Below are 15589 nucleotides of genomic sequence, written 5' to 3' on the forward strand. Positions count from 1 at the left end.
AGTTGAATCGAATTTGACTACGGGCGCTCCTTGTTGAAGGTGAAAACAACACACTTGATGAAAAATCATTGTGGTTTTGATGCGTAGGTAAGAACGGTTCTTGCTAGAAGCCCGTAGTAGCCACGTAAAACTTGCAACAACAAAGTAGAGAACATCTAACTTGTTTTTTCAGGGCATGTTGTGATGTGATATGGTCAAGACATGATGTGATATACGTTGCTGTATGAGATGATCATGTTTTGTAGAAGTTATCGGCAACTGGCAGGAGCCTTATGGTTGTTGCTTTATTGTATGAAATGCAATCGTCATGTAATAGCTTTAATTTATCACTATGCGGTAGCGATAGTCGGAGAAGCAATAGTTGGCGAAACGATAAAGACGCTACGATGGAGATCAAGGGTGTCAAGCCGGTGACGATGGAGATCATGACGGTGCTTTAAAGATGGAGATCAAAGGCACAAGACCATGATGGCCATATCATGTCATATATTTTGATTTCATGTGATGTTTATCTTTTATGCATCTTATTTTGCTTAGTACGACGGTAGCATTATAAGATAATCCCTCACTAAAATTTCAAGGTATAAGTGTTCTCCCTGAGTATGCGTCGTTGCGACAGTTCGTCGTGCCGAGACACCACATGATGATCGGGTGTGGTAAGCTCTACGTTCACATACAAAGGGTGCAAGACAGTTTTGCACGTGAGGAATACTCGGGTTAAACTTGACAAGCCTAGCGTGTACAGACATGGCATCGTAAAACTGGAGACCGAATGGTCGAACGTGAATCATATAGTAGATATGATCAACATAGAGATGTTCGCCATTGAAGACTACTCCATCTCATGTGATGATTGGACATGGTTTAGTTGATTTGGATCACATAATCATTTAGATGACTTGAGGGATGTCTATCTAAGTGGGAGTTCTTAAGTAATATGATTAATTGATCTTAATTTATCACGAACTTAGTCTTGATAGTATTTGCATATCTATGTTGTGGATCAATAGCTCGCGTATAGATCCCCCGTTTTATTTTTTATATGTTCATAGAGAAAACTAAGTTGAAAGATGATAGTAGCAATGATGCGGACTAGGTGCTTGATCTGAGGATTATCCTCATTGCTGCATAGAATAATTATGTCCTTGATGCACCGCTAGGTTACAAACCTGTTGCAGGAGCTGATGCGGACGTTATGAACGTTTGACAAGCTTGGTATGATGACTACTTGATAGTTTACTGCGCCATACTTTACAACTTAGAACCGGGACTTCAAAAACATTTTGAACGCCACGAAGCAGATGAGATGTTCCAAGAGCTGAAATTGGTATTTCAGACTCATGCCCGTGTTAAGAGGTATGAGACCTCTGACAAGTACTTTGCCTACAAGATGGAGGAGAATAGCTCAGCTAGTGAGCATGTGCTCAGAATGTCTGAGTACTACAATCACTTGAATCAAGTGGGAGTTAATCTTCCAGATAAGATAGTGCTTGACAGAGTTCTCTAGTCACTATCACCAAGTTACTAGAACTTCGTGATGAACTACAATGTGCAAGGGATAACGGAAATGATTCCCAAGCTCTTTGCGATGCTGAAATAGGAGAAGATAGAAATCAAGAAAAAGTATCAAGTGTTGATGGTTGACAAGACCACTAGTTTAAAGTAAGAGGGCAAGGAAAAGAAATGGAACTTTAAGAAGAATGGCAAGCAAGTTGCCACTCCCGTGAAGAAGCCCAAAGCTATACGTAAGCCTAAAACTGAGTGCGTCTACTACAAAGGGAATGGTCACTGGCAGCGAAACTACCCCAAATACTTAGCAGATAAGAAGGATGGAAAAGTGAACAAAAGTATATTTGATATATATGTTATTGATGTGTACTTTACTAGTGTTCATAGTAACCCCAGGGTATTTGATACTGGTTCAGTTGCTAAGGTTAGTAACTCGAAACAGGAGTTGCAAAATGAACAGAGACTAGTTAAGGGCAAGGTGATGATGTGTGTTGGAAATGATTCCATGGTTGATAAGATCACCATCGCACACTCCTTTTACCTTCGGGATTAGTGTTGAACCTAAAATAAATGTTATTTGGTGTTTGCGTTGAGCATGAATATGATTGGATCATGTTTATTGCAATAAGGTTATTCATTTAAGTCAAAGAATGATTGTTGTTCTTTTTACATGAATAAAACCTTCTATGGTCATACACTTAATATAAATGGTTTATAGAATTTCGATTATAGTGATACACATATTCATAATATTGATGCCAAAATATGCAAAGTTGATAATGATAGTGCAACATACTTGTGGCACTACCGTTTAGGTCATATTGGTGTAAAGTGCATGAAGAAACTCCATGCGGATGTACTTTTGGAATCACTTGATTATGAATCATTTGATGATTGCGAACCATGCCTCATGGGCAAGATGACTAAGATTCCGTTCGCCAGAACAATGGAGCGAGCCATGAATTATTGGAAAAAATAAATACTGATGTATGCGGTCCGATGAGTGTTGAGGCCCGTGGCGGGTATCATTATTTTCTAACCTTCACAGATGATTTGAGCAGATATGGGTATATCTACTTAACGAAACGCCAGAAACATTTGAAAAAGTTCAAAGAATTTCTGAGTGAAGTGGAGAATCATCATAACAAGAAAACAAAGTTTCTACGATCTAATCGCGGAGGCGAATATTTGAGTTACGAGTTTGGCCTTCATTTAAAACAATGTGGAATAGTTTCACAACTCACGCCACCCGGAACACCACAGCGTAATGGTGTGTCCGAACGTCGTAACCGTACTTTATTAGATATGGTGCAATCTATGATTTCTCTTACCGATTTACCACTATCATTTTGGGGTTATGCATTAGAGATAGCTGCATTCATGTTAAAGAGGGCACCATCTAAATCCGTTGAGACGACACCGTATGAACTATGGTTTGGCAAGCAACCTAAGATGTCATTTCTTAAAGTTTGGGGTTGCGATGCGTTTGTGAAAAAGCTTCAGCCTGATAAGCTCAAACCCAAATCAGAGAAGTGCGTCTTCATAGGATACCCAATAGAAACTGTTGGGTATACCTTCTATCACAGATCCGAAGGCAAGATCTTCGTTGCTAAGAATGGATCCTTTCTAGAGAAGGAGTTTCTCTTGAAAGAAGTGAGTGGGAGGAAAGTAGAACTTGATGAGGTAATTGTACCTTCTCTCGAATTCGAGAGTAGTTCCTCACTGAAATCAGTTCCAGTGATGCCTACACCAACTAGAAACGAAGCTAATGATAATGACCATGAAAAATTCAGATCAAGTTACTATCGAACCTCATAGGTCAACCAGATCACATTCTTATTGGGGAACGTAGTAATTTCGAAAAAATTCCTATGCACACACAAGATCATGGTGATGCATAGCAACGAGAGGGGAGAGTGTTGTCTACATACCCTCGTAGACCGAAGCGGAAGCGTTGACGCAATGTACAGGAAGTAGTCGTGCGTCTTCTCAGTTCAACTGATCCAAGCACCGTTACTCTGGCACCTCCGAGTTCTTGGCACATGTTCAGCTCGATGATGTTCCCCGGGCTCCGATCCAGGAAAGCTTCAGGGAGGAGTTCCGTCAGCACGACGGCATGGTGACGATCTTGATGTTCAACCGTTGCAGGGCTTCTCCTAAGCACCGCTACAATATGACCGAGGTGGAATATGGTGGAGGGGGGCAGCGCACACGGCTAAGGAATGATCACGAAGATCAACTTGTGTGTCCTAGGGTGCCCCCTTGCCCCCGTATATAAAGGAGCCAAGGGGAGGGGGCGGCCGGCCAAGGAGGGCGCGCCAAGGGGGAGTCCAACTCCCACCGGGAGTAGGACTCCCTTCTTTCCTAGTTGGAGAAGGAGAAGTGGGAAAGAGGAGGAAGAGGGAAAGGAAAGGGGGGGCGCCGCCCCCCTCTCCTTGTCCTATTCGTACTAGGGAGGGGAGGGGCGCACGGCCACCTCTTGCCTCCTTCCCTCCTCTCCCTTAGGGCCCATGTAGGCCCAATAACCCCCAGGGGGGTTCCGGTAACCACCCAGTACTCCGGTAAAATCTCGATTTCACCCGGAACGATTCCGATATCCAAATATAGGCTTCCAATATATTGATATTTATGTCTCGACCATTTCGAGACTCCTCGTCATGTCCATGATCACATACGGGACTCCGAACTACCTTCGGTACATCTATCAAAATACATAAACTCATAATGAAATTGTCATCGTAACGTTAAGCGTGCGGACCCTACGGTTCGAGAACAATGTAGACATGACAGAGACACGTCTCCGGTCAATAACCAATAGCGGAACCTAGATGCTCATATTGGTTCCTACATATTCTACGAAGATCTTTATCCGTCAGACCGCATAACAACATATGTTGTTCCCTTTGTCATCGGTATGTTACATGCCAGAGATTCGATCGTCGGTATCTCAATACCTAGTTCAATCTCGTTACCGGCAAGTCTCTTTACTTGTTCCGTAATACATCATCTCACAACTAACTCATTAGTTGCAATGCTTGCAAGGCTTATGTTATGTGCATTACCGAGAGGGCCCAGAGATACCTCTACGACAATCGGAGTGACAAATCCTAATCTCGAAATACGCCAACCCAACATGTACCTTTGGAGACACCTGTAGAGCACCTTTATAATCACCCAGTTACGTTGTGACGTTTGGTAGCACACAAAGTGTTCCTCCCGTTAATCAAATAACAACTCTTTGTCCATGGTTAGGAAACATAACCATCTTTGATTAACGAGCTAGTCAAGTAGAGGCATACTAGTGACACTCTGTTTGTCTATGTATTCACACATGTATTACGTTTCCGGTTAATACAATTCTAGCATGAATAATAAACATTTATCATGATATAAGGAAATAAATAATAACTTTATTATTGCCTCTAGGGCATATTTCCTTCAGTCTCCCACTTGCACTAGAGTCAATAATCTAGATTACACAGTAATGATTCTAACACCCATGGAGCCTTGGTGTTGATCATGTTTTGCTCATGGAAGAGGTTTAGTCAACGGGTCTACTACATTCAGATCCGTATGTATCTTGCAAATCTCTATGTCTCCCACCTGGACTAGATCCCGGAAGGAATTGAAGCGTCTCTTGATGTGCTTGTTTCTCTTGTGAAATCTGGATTCCTTTGCCAAGGCAATTGCACCAGTATTGTCACAAAAGATTTTCATTGGAACCGATGCACTAGGTATGACACCTAGATCAGATATGAACTCCTTCATCCAGACTCCTTCATTTGCTGCTTCCGAAGCAGCTATGTATTCCGCTTCACACGTAGATCCCGCCATGACGCTTTGTTTAGAACTGCACCAACTGACAGCTCCACCGTTTAATGTGAACAGGTATCCGGTTTGCGATTTAGAATCGTCCGGATCAGTGTCAAAGCTTGCATCACCGTAACCATTTACGGTGAGCTCTTTGTCACCTCCATCAACGAGAAACATATCCTTAGTCCTTTCAGGTATTTCAGGATGTTCTTGACCGATGTCCAATGATCCACTCCTGGATTACTTTGGTACCTCCCTGCTAGACTTATAGCAAGGCACACATCAGGTCTGGTAAACAGCATTGCATACATGATAGAGCCTATGGCTGAAGCATAGGGAACATCTTTCATTTTCTCTCTATCTTCTACAGTGGTCGGGCATTGAGTCTTACTCAACTTCACACCTTGTAACACAGGCAAGAACCCTTTCTTTACTTGATCCATTTTGAACTTCTTCAAAACTTTGTCAAGGTATGTGCTTTGTGAAAGTCCAATTAAGCGTCTTGATCTATCTCTATAGATCTTAATGCCTAATATGTAAGCAGCTTCACCGAGGTCTTTCATTGAAAAACTCTTATTCAAGTATCCCTTTATGCTATCCAGAAATACTATATCATTTCCAATTAGTAATATGTCATCCACATATAATATCAGAAATGCTACAGAGCTCCCACTCACTTTCTTGTAAATACAGGCTTCTCCAAAAGTCTGTATAAAACCAAATGCTTGGATCACACTATCAAAGCGTTTATTCCAACTCCGAGCGGCTTGCACCAGTCCATAAATGGATCGCTGAAGCTTGCACACTTTGTTAGCTCCTTTTGGATCGACAAAACCTTCTGGCTGCATCATATACAACTCTTCTTCCAGAAATCCATTCAGGAATACAGTTTTGACATCCATTTGCCAAATTTCATAATCATAAAATGCGGCAATTGCTAACATGATTCGGACAGACTTAGGCATTGCTACGGGTGAGAAGGTCTCATCGTAGTCAATCCCTTGAACTTGTCGAAAACCTTTTGCAACAAGTCGAGCTTTGTAGACAGTAACATTACCGTCGCTGTCAGTCTTCTTCTTGAACATCCATTTATTCTCAATTGCTTGCCGATCATCGGGCAAGTCAACCAAAGTCCACACTTTGTTCTCATACATGGATCCCATCTCAGATTTCATGGCTTCAAGCCATTTCGCGGAATCTGGGCTCACCATCGCTTCTTCATAGTTCGTAGGTTCATCATGATCTAGTAGCATGACTTCCAGAACAGGATTACCGTACCACTCTGGTGCGGATCTTACTCTGTTTGATCTACGAGGTTCAGTAGCAACTTGATCTAAAGTTCTATGATCATCATCATTAACTTCCTCACTAATTGGTTTAGGTGTCATAGAAACCGGTTTCTGTGATGTACTACTTTCCAATAAGGGAGCAGGTATAGTTACCTCATCAAGTTCTACATTCCTCCCACTCACTTCTTTCGAGAGAAACTCCTTCTCTAGAAAGGATCCATTTTTAGCAACGAATGTCTTGCCTTCGGATCTGTGATAGAAGGTGTACCCAATAGTCTCCTTTGGGTATCCTATGAAGACACATTTCTCCGATTTGGGTTTGAGCTTATCAGGTTGAAGCTTTTTCACATAAGCATCACAGCCCCAAACTTTAAGAAACGACAACTTTGGTTTCTTGCCAAACCATAGTTCATAAGGCGTCGTCTCAACGGATTTTGATGGTGCCCTTATTAACGTGAATGCGGCCATCTATGCATAACCCCAAAACAATAGCGGTAAATCTATAAGAGACATCATAGATCGCACCATATCAAGTACAGTACGATTACGACGTTCGGACACACCATTACGTTATGGTGTTCCGGGTGGCGTGAGCTGCGAAACAATTCCGCATTGTTTCAAATGTAGACCAAACTCGTAAATCAAATATTCTCCTCCACGATCAGATCGTAGAAACTTTATTTTCTTGTTACGATGATTTTCAACTTCACTCTGAAATTCTTTGAACTTTTCAAATGTTTCAGACTTATGCTTCATTAAGTAGATATACCCATATCTGCTTAAATCATCTGTGAAGGTGAGAAAATAACGATATCCGCCACGAGCCTCAACATTCATCGGACCACATACATCTGTATGTATGATTTCCAACAAATCTGTTGCTCTCTCCATAGTACCGGAGAACGGCGTTTTAGTCATCTTGCCCATGAGGCACGGTTCGCAAGTACCAAGTGATTCATAATCAAGTGGTTCCAAAAGTCCATCAGTATGGAGTTTCTTCATGCGCTTTACACCGATATGACCTAAACGGCAGTGCCACAAATAAGTTGCACTATCATTATCAACTCTGCATCTTTTGGTTTCAACATTATGAATATGTGTATCACTACTATCGAGATTCATCAAAAATAGACCACTCTTCAAGGGTGCATGACCATAAAAGATATTACTCATATAAATAGAACAACCATTATTCTCTGATTTAAATGAATAACCGTCTCGCATCAAACAAGATCCAGATATAATGTTCATGCTCAACGCTGGCACCAAATAACAATTATTTAGGTCTAATACTAATCTCGAAGGTAGATGTAGAGGTAGCATGCCGACCGCGATCACATCGACTTTGGAACCATTTCCCACGTGCATCGTCACCTCGTCCTTTGCCAGTGTTCGCTTAATCCGTAGTCCCTGTTTTGAGTTGCAAATATTAGCAACAGAACCTGTATCAAATACCCAGGTGCTACTGTGAGCTCTAGTAAGATACACATCAATAACATGTATATCACATATACCTTTGTTCACCTTGCCATCCTTCTTATCCGCCAAATACTTGGGGCAGTTCCGCTTCCAGTGACCAGTCTGCTTGAAGTAGAAGCACTCAGTTTCAGGCTTAGGTCCAGACTTGGGTTTCTTCTCTTGAGCAGCAACTTGCTTGCTGTTCTTCTTGAAGTTCCCCTTCTTCTTCCCTTTGCCCTTTTTCTTGAAACTAGTGGTCTTGTTGACCATCAACACTTGATGCTCCTTCTTGATTTCTACCTCCGCAGCCTTTAGCATTGCGAAGAGCTCGGGAATTGTCTTATTCATCCCTTGCATATTATAGTTCATCACGAAGCTCTTGTAGCTTGGTGGCAGTGATTGGAGAATTCTGTCAATGACGCAATCATCTGGAAGATTAACTCCCAGTTGAATCAAGTGATTATCATACCCAGACATTTGAGTATATGCTCACTGACAGAACTATTCTCCTCCATCTTGCAGCTATAGAACTTATTGGAGACTTCATATCTCTCAATCCGGGCATTTGCTTGAAATATTAACTTCAACTCCTGGAACATCTCATATGCTCCATGACGTTCAAAACGTCGTTGAAGTCCCGGTTCTAAGCCGTAAAGCATGGCACACTGAACTATCGAGTAGTCATCAGCTTTGCTCTGCCAGACGTTCATAACATCTGTAGTTGCATCCAGCAGCAGGCCTGGCACCCAGCGGTGCTTCCAGGACGTAATTCTTCTGTGCAGCAATGAGGATAATCCTCAAGTTACGGACCCAGTCCGTGTAATTGCTACCGTCATCTTTCAACTTTGCTTTCTCAAGGAACGCATTAAAATTCAATGGAACAACAGCACAGGCCATCTATCTACAATCTACATAAACAAGCAAGATACTATCAGGGACTAAGTTCATGATAAATTTAAGTTCAATTAATCATATTACTTAAGAACTCCCACTTAGATAGACATCCCTCTAATCATCTAAGTGATCACGCGATCCAAATCAACTAAACCATAACCGATCATCACGTGAAATGGAGTAGTTTTCAATGGTGAACATCGCTATGTTGATCATATCTACTATATGATTCATGCTCGACCTTTCGGTCTCAGTGTTCCGAGGCCATATCTGCATATGCTAGGCTCGTCAAGTTTAACCTGAGTATTCTGCGTGTGCAAAACTGTCTTGCACCCGTTGTAGATGGACGTAGATCTTATCACACTCGATCATCACGTGGTGTCTGGGCACGACGAACTTTGGCAACGGTGCATACTCAGGGAGAACACTTTTTATCTTGAAATTTAGTGAGAGATCATCTTATAATGCTACCGTCAATCAAAGCAAGAGAAGATGCATAAAAGATAAACATCACATGCAATCAATATAAGTGATATGATATGGCCATCATCATCTTGTGCTTGCGATCTCCATCTCCGAAACACCGTCATGATCACCATCGTCACCGGCGCGACACCTTGATCTCCATCGTAGCAGCATTGTCGTCTCGCCAATCTTATGCTTCTACGACTATCGCTACTGCTTAGTGATAAAGTAAAGCATTACAGGGCGATTGCATTGCATACAATAAAGCGACAACCATATGGCTCCTCCCAGTTGCCAATAACTTGGTTACAAAACATGATCATCTCATACAATAAAATTTAGCATCATGCCTTGACCATATCACATCACAACATGCCCTGCAAAAACAAGTTAGACGTCCTCTACTTTGTTCGTTGCAAGTTTTACGTGGCTGCTACGGGCTTAAGCAAGAACCAATCTTACCTACGCATCAAAACCACAACGATAGTTTGTCAAGTTTGTGCTATTTTAACCTTCACAAGGACCGGGCGTAGCCACACTCGGTTCAACTAAAGTTGGAGAAACTGACACCCGCCAGCCACCTGTGTGCAAAGCACGGCGGTAGAACCAGTCTCGCGTAAGCGTACGCGTAATGTCGGTCCGGGCCGCTTCATCCAACAATACCGCCGAACTAAAGTATGACATGCTGGTAAGCAGTATGACTTATATCACCCACAACTCACTTATGTTCTACTCGTGCATATAACATCAAACCATAAAACCTGGCTCTGATACCACTATTGGGAAACATAGTAATTTCAAAAAAATTCCTACGCACACGCAAGATCATGGTGATGCATAGCAACGAGAGGGGAGAGTGTTGTCTACGTACCCTCGTAGACCGAAGTGGAAGCGTTGACGCAACGTAGAGGAAGTAGTCATACGTCTTCCCGGTTCAACCGATCCAAGCACCGTTACTCTGGCACCTCCGAGTTCTTGGCACACGTTCAGCTCGATGACATTCCCCGGGCTCCGATCCAGCAAAGCTTCGAGGAGGAGTTCCGTCAGCACGACGGCGTGGTGACGATCTTGATTTTCAACCGTCGCAGGGCTTCTCCTAAGCACCGCTACAATATGACCGAGGTGGAATATGGTGGAGGGGGGCACCGCACACGGCTAAGGAACGATCTCGAAGATCAACTTGTGTGTCCTAGGGTGCCCCCTTGCCCCCGTATATAAATGAGCGAAGGGGAGGGGGCGGCCGGCCAAGGAGGGTGTGCCAAGGGGGAGTCCTACTCCCACCAGAGTAGGACTCCCTTCTTTCCTAGTTGGAGAAGGAGAAGTGGGAAAGAGGAGGAAGAGGGAAAGGAAAGGGGGGGCGCCGCCCCCCTCTCCTTGTCCTATTCGGACTAGGGAGGGGAGGGGCGCGCGGCCACCTCTTGCCTCCTTCCCTCTTCTCCCTTAGGGCCCATGTAGGACCAATAACCCCCGGGGGGGTTCCGGTAACCCCCCGGTACTCCGGTAAAATCCCGATTTCTCCCGGAACAATTCCGATATCCAAATACAGGCTTCCAATATATCGATCTTTATGTCTCGACCATTTAGAGACTCCTCGTCATGTCCATGATCACATCCGGGACTCCGAACAACCTTCGGTACATCAAAATACATAAACTCATAATGAAACTATCATCGTAACATTAAGCGTGCGGACCCTACGGTTCGAGAACAATGTAGACATGACTGAGACACGTCTCCGGTCAATAACCAATAGCGGAACCTAGATGCTCATATTGGTTCCTACATATTCTACAAAGATCTTTATCCGTCAGACCGCATAACAACATATGTTGTTCCCTTTGTCATCGGTATGTTACTTGCCAGAGATTCGATCGTCGGTATCTCAATACCTAGTTCAATCTCATTACCAGCAAGTCTCTTTACTCGTTCCGTAATACATCATCTCACAACTAACTCATTAGTTGCAATGCTTGCAAGGCTTATGTTATGTGCATTACCGAGAGGGCCCAGACATACCTCTACGACAATCGGAGTGACAAATCCTAATCTCGAAATATGCCAACCCAACATGTACCTTTGGAGACACCTGTAGAGCACCTTTATAATCACCCAATTACATTGTGACGTTTGGTAGCACACAAAGTGTTCCTCCGGCAAACGTGAGTTGCATAATCTCATAGTCATAGGAACATGTATAAGTCATGAAGAAACCAATAGCAACATCCTAAACGATCGGGTGCTAAGCTAATGGAATGGGTCATGTCAATCAGATCATTCACCTAATGATGTGATCCCGTTAATCAAATAACAACTCTTTGTCCATGGTTAGGAAACATAACCATCTTTGATTAACGAGCTAGTCAAGTAGAGGCATACTAGTGACACTCTGTTTGTCTATGTATTCACACATGTATTATGTTTCCGGTTAATACAATTCTAGCATGAATAATAAACATTTATCATGATATAAGGAAATAAATAATAACTTTATTATTGCCTCTAGGGCATATTTCCTTCAGTCTCCCACTTGCACTAGAGTCAATAATCTAGATTACACAGTAATGATTCTAACACCCATGGAGCCTTGGTGCTGATCATGTTTTGCTCATGGAAGAGGCTTAGTCAACGGGTCTACTACATTCAGATCTGTATGTATCTTGCAAATCTCTATGTCTCCCACCTGGACTAGATCCTGGATGGAATTGAAGCGTCTCTTGATGTGCTTGGTTCTCTTGTGAAATCTGGATTCCTTTGCCAAGGAAATTGCACCAGTATTGTCATAAAAGATTTTCATTGGACCCGATGCACTAGGTATGAAACCTAGATCGGATATGAACTCCTTCATCCAGACTCCTTCATTTGCTGCTTCTGAAGCAGCTATGTATTCCGCTTCACACGTAGATCCTACCATGACGCTTTGTTTAGAACTGCACCAACTGACAGCTCCACCGTCTAATGTAAACACGTATCCGGTTTGCGATTTAGAATCTTCCGGATCAGTGTCAAAGCTTGCATCAACGTAACCATTTACGATGAGCTCTTTGTCACCTCCATAAACGAGAAACATATCCTTAGTCCTTTAAGGTATTTCAGGATGTTCTTGACCGCTGTCCAGTGATCCACTCCTGGATTACTTTGATCCGCTGAGGGAGTCCTGGATTAGGGGTGTCCGGATAGCCGGCCTATACCTTAGGCCGGACTCCTGGACTATGAAAATACAAGATTGAAGACTTTGTCCCGTGTCCGGAAGGGACTTTCCTTGGCGTGGAAGGCAAGCTTGGCGATACGGATATGTAGATCTCCTACCATTGTAACTGACTCTGTGTAACCCTAGCCCTCTCCGGTGTCTATATAAACCGGAGGGTTTTAGTCCGTAGGACGAAAAACAATCATACCATAGGCTAGCTTCTAGGGTTTAGCCTCCTTGATCTCGTGGTAGATCTACTCTTGTACTACCCATATCATCAATATTAATCAAGCAGGACGTAGGGTTTTACCTCCATCGAGAGGTCCCGAACCTGGGTAAACATCGTGTCCCCGGTCTCCTGTTACCATCCGCCTAGACGCACAGTTCGGGACCCCCTACCCGAGATCCGCCGGTTTTGACACCGACATTAGTGCTTTCATTGAGAGTTCCTCTGTGTCATCACTTTTAGGCCCGATGGCTTCTCCGATCATCAACAGCGATGCGATCTAGGGTGAGACTTTTCTCCCCGGACAGATCTTCGTATTCAGCGACTTTGCACTACGGGCCAATTCGCTTGGTCATCTGGAGCAGATCGAAAGCTACGCCCCTGGCCATCAGGTCAGATTTGGAAGTTTGAACTACACGGCCGACATCCGCGGAGACTTGATCTTCGACGGATTCAAGCCACAGCCGAGCGCGCCGCACTGTCACGATGGGCATGATCTAGCTCTGCCGCCGAACAGTGCCCTGGAGGCCGCACCTGTGTCCGCTCCGACCCCTAGCTCAGAGCCGATCACACCAATAGAGGATGGGTGGTTAGACACCGCCTCGGGGCTGCAATCTCTACGGCGATCAAGCCGAACACCAACCTTGTCCTCTGCGAAGCCCGTGGCTCCAAGGTGCCGAACTCCGAGCCCCCCGCGCCCCTACCGATCGAATCCGATTGGGCACCGATCATGGAGTTCACCGCCGCAGACATCTTTCAGCACTCGCCCTTCGGCGACATTCTGAATTCACTCAAGTCTCTCTCTTTGTCAGGAGAGTCCTGGCCGGACTATGACCGGAAGGATTGGGATGTGGACGACGAAGAAATTTGATGCCTACCCACCACCCACTTCGTAGCCACTGTTGATAATTTAAATGACGTGCTCGACTTCGACTCCGAAGACATCGATGGTATGGACGACGATGTAGGAGATGAACATGAACCAACGCCTATAAGGCACTGGACAGCTACCTCATCTCATGATGTATACATGGTGGACACACCCAAAGGAAGCGACGACGAGGAACACAGGGATGCAACGAGGGATCGTTCACTCGAAAAGCAATCAAAGCAGCGATGTAAGCGCCGCTCCAAGCCCCACCTCGACAGAGACAGCAGCCATGCAGACCCAGCCATAGAGCAGGACGAGCCAGCGGATGACTAACATGCCTTCGAGCAAACGTCCAAACAGGGCAACTTGAATAAACAAACCGAACACCCCGTCCCCAGCGAAAACAATAGTCCGGACGACCTTACGTCGGATAAACTCATGGAGCAGAAGAACCTCCACAAAAGGCTCGTCGCCACTGCGCATAGCCTGAAAAAGCAGAAGCGGAAGCTCAGAACTGCGGAAGATGCACTCAGAATCAGATGGAGCAAAGTACGCAACACCGCAGACAAATATGGCGGCAGTCGCCACACAAAAAGCTATCCAAAGCAAAAGCTACTGCCTGAATTTGACGAGGAGGCCATAGTTCCCCCGCGGTCAAAAAATAGGAAAGCCACCCGGTCAGATAGACGACCGCATGGCCAGCATGGAGCGGCAAGCGGCGCCGCACACAAGCCGACACGCGATCCACCAAAGGATCCGCATAAAAAAGATGGCCCAGCCAGATCTATCTACAGGCCAAGAAAGCAAGCTCTAGTAAGCAATGCAACACAACAAATATCTGAACATCACGGCACACCCAAATACAGGGGTGCTGCACACCCCCTATGTTTCACCGATGAGGTGCTGGACCACGAATTTCCATCGGGATTCAAGCCCGTAAACATAGAGGCGTATGACGGAACAACAGACCCTGGGGTCTGGATTGAGGATTATATCCTCCACATACACATGGCCAGAGGAGATGACCTCCACGCCATAAAATACTTACCCCTCAAGATTAAAGGGCCAGCCCGGCATTGGCTCAAAAGCCTTCCCAAAAACACCATTGGAAGTTGGGAAGAGCTTGAGGATTCATTCCGGGCAAATTTTCAAGGGACCTATGTCCGCCCTCTGGATGCAGACGATCTCAGTCACATAACTCAACAGCCCGGAGAGTCAGCCCGGAAATTCTAGAACAGATTTCTTACTAAAAAGAATCAGATAGTCGTCTGCCCGGACGTCGAAGCCCTAGCAGCTTTTAAGCATAACGTTTGAGACGAATGACTCGCTAGACACCTCGGCCAAGAAAAGCCAAGAACAATGGCCGCATTAACAAGCCTCATGACCCGCTTTTGCGCAGGAGAGGACAGCTCGTTGGCAAGATGTAGCACCAGCGACCCAAATATATCCGAAGTTAGGGATGGAAACAGAAAACCCCGACGCAGCAAGGACCAACGCCGGAATAAGGGAAACAGCCCAAAGAGCACGGCGGTCAATGCCGGATACGAAAGCTCGCGGCAGAATCAGAGAAAGCTGCCCCTCAAGGATACCAGGGACGAGCTATCCAACTTAAACAAAATCTTGGACAAGATATGTCAAATACATAGTACTCTCGGGAAGCCTGTGAACCATACCCACAGAGATTGTTGGGTTTTCAAGCAAGCCGGCTAACTTAACGCCGAACACAAGGGGCTCGACACACCAAGTGAGGGCGATGATGAACCCCACAAGCAGAGCACCAGGAAACAAAAGGATTCCCATAAGAAGTCAAAACAGTAAACTTACTTCACGTGACGAACAGAATGGCGCCAACAGAGATACGCGCCATACGGCCTATC

This window comes from Triticum aestivum, chromosome 4A (genome assembly GCF_018294505.1).
Source record: "Triticum aestivum cultivar Chinese Spring chromosome 4A, IWGSC CS RefSeq v2.1, whole genome shotgun sequence".
NCBI lineage: Eukaryota > Viridiplantae > Streptophyta > Magnoliopsida > Poales > Poaceae > Triticum > Triticum aestivum.